This window comes from Silurus meridionalis, chromosome 23 (assembly GCF_014805685.1).
Source record: "Silurus meridionalis isolate SWU-2019-XX chromosome 23, ASM1480568v1, whole genome shotgun sequence".
Classification (NCBI taxonomy): Eukaryota; Metazoa; Chordata; class Actinopteri; order Siluriformes; family Siluridae; genus Silurus; species Silurus meridionalis.
Window position 1 is genome coordinate 12614846 of NC_060906.1, and position 2500 is coordinate 12617345.

General features: G+C 36.5%; 1 protein-coding gene across 9 annotated transcripts in view; it reads right to left on the bottom strand.

Moving 5' to 3' along the window:
• Nucleotides 1-2500, bottom strand: part of si:dkey-71h2.2 (low density lipoprotein receptor adapter protein 1-B) — a 44038-nt gene that overhangs the window by 12862 nt on the left and 28676 nt on the right. The gene's annotated exons all lie outside the window — the stretch shown is intronic.

Below are 2500 nucleotides of genomic sequence, written 5' to 3' on the forward strand. Positions count from 1 at the left end.
GCTGAATGACCAAGCATATTAATTCATGATAGCAGTGTTGACTACCACCATTGGCAGAGAAAAACAAATATAAATCACTCTGGTCAATTACACAACTGAGTTTCTGTTTGTTTAGAAGGATCCAGGGGATTAGCTTTGTGTCAGCCCCCTCTGTGGATCACCTGCTAGGATTAAATACCTAATCTTTAATTAGACTGTGTTCACACTCCAGGTCTATAAGATGAGCTGCCTGTGGCCAGGAGCCTACACCTGTGTTAAGGCATGCAAGAACATACCTATTCATATTATTATTATAAGGACCCAAGGTGTGAAAATCTAATGCTTTAATAGCTGTTATACCACAGATTCAATTCTCTAATCTGATTAGGCAGATAAGATATCAACCAATCAGCTTGGAGTTGGGTCATATCACACCAGCTGGTCCGTGGATTATTTTTCCCAGAACAGCCATCATGTTTTATTCCTCCCTCATGAACCTGTTCATTCCAGTTAAAATACATGGCAAGCGTTAAGACATTATAGGTCAATGTTCAAGTTCAGCATTTATTCTATAATTTTGTAGGAAAAAAGGAGTCCTGCAGTTTATGTTAAGGCACCAAACAGCAACAGAATAAATCGTTCTTAACTTGAAGTAGCCAAACATTTATCTTGCAGTTTCTCTTTTGTATTTTCCCTTTCAGCCTTGGATTCCTTTTCATTCATCTCCTCTCTCTTTACTCCTGAATTTCACTACATAAAACTGTTCTTCCCTTCATTCTGTCCCTTTCAATCCCCTCCAGTTCTATTCTTTCAATCAGAGTAGCATGGTGCTGTTTTGTGAACCTGCATGGTGCAATGTTCACAAGCAGGCATTTGGAGGGTTTGTATAGCGGTGTGGTAAAATGTATCTCGTTAATACCGATATATTGTCTTTGATTGGTTAGATTAATTTTCTTTTGCTGTACAGTTCTGACAGACTATCAGCATTTTTTTTTGATTACATATGAACATATCTGCAATGAATTCGGTGTCAACATTACACCAAATATTGTATTTGCAGATCGATCCATAACAAAATGTATATTAATGGCACATAGCAACTCTCAATATATTTTTTTGTTTCAGCATTTATCCCCGTATGTGGGCCTTCCCCAAGCTGTTGCCACAAAATTGGAAGCACACAATTGCATAATATCTTTGCATGTTGTGACAAGTGTTTACCTTCAGTGGAACTACGAGGCCCAAACCTGTTCCAGCAGTGCCAGAAAAACTTGGTTTGCCAAGTTTGGTGGAAAAGAACTCAAGAATCCTACACAGAGCCCTAACCTTGATCCCACCAATCAAATTTGGGATGAACTGGTACTTCAACAACCTGCCCTCAACATCAATGTCTGATCTCACTAATGCTTTAGTGGCAAAATGCTCACAAATCCACACTCCAAAATCTAGTGGAAGTCTTCCTAAAGGTATACATAGTATTATAACACCAAAGGGGATTAAATCTGGGATGGGATGTTCCATAAACAGATATGGGTATAACAGTCAGGTGTCCACAAACCTTTTTATAGTTATAGTGTATCTGGATTTTGGGTCCCACAACCTTGAATGTTTAAATGCTTGAATTAAAACCCTTCCTAATAAAGGTTAATCTAAATTAATTTTTATATTTTTTATTTGGCTTTATAGTGTTTTAATTACTTTTTTAAAATATATATTTCTTTACAATGAGTAGTTTTGTATCCCAAAACATATGGTTATGCAAACTGTTAAAACAGCACTATAGGCAACTACATTAGCAGAACCAATATTAATTTATTGTCTCTGGAGAATTTGAGTCCTCCCTTTTGGCGCATTAAATAATCTAAAGCTCAGCATTTATTTACCACTGCAATGGAGCAAAGTGAAGATTAGGTAAGTATATCCGAGCTGCAGGTGCAGAAAGTAAGCATAAGAGTCATGACATGAAGCATGATGATTTTTCATGTTTAAGTAGCTGCACACAGGATCTGTTTCTTGAAAAGTCATAAAAAGGCATCTGCTATATTATTATGATAACTCAGCAGCTTTGAATGGGAATAAATTGAAGTGACACCATCAGTTAATTGATGCCTATTGACATCATGCAACTGCTTTACATCATACAGTCAAAACAAGAAAGAATAAAATGACTATGAGTTTGGAAAGTGCTATTAATTCCTTCGAAAAGTATTGATTTTTCCAGATGGGAGATTTACTCTGTTGGTTGTTGGGTTGTGCACAATGGTAATAGCTACTATTAGAAAGGAAAATGTGTTTTTGCTAGTTTGCCTTCTCACACATTCAGGCACCTTTAACAGCTCAGCACAAGAAGCAAAACCTTGATAGAATTGTGGGGCCTTCACACACATTTTCATTAATATTCCTACAATACTCCACATAATTATCAAATCCACCCTATATACATATATTTTATCATTCAAAGCTGATTTACATCGGTATGATAAAACAGACAAAGACAAGTTTTTGGGTTCAGACAGTGCAT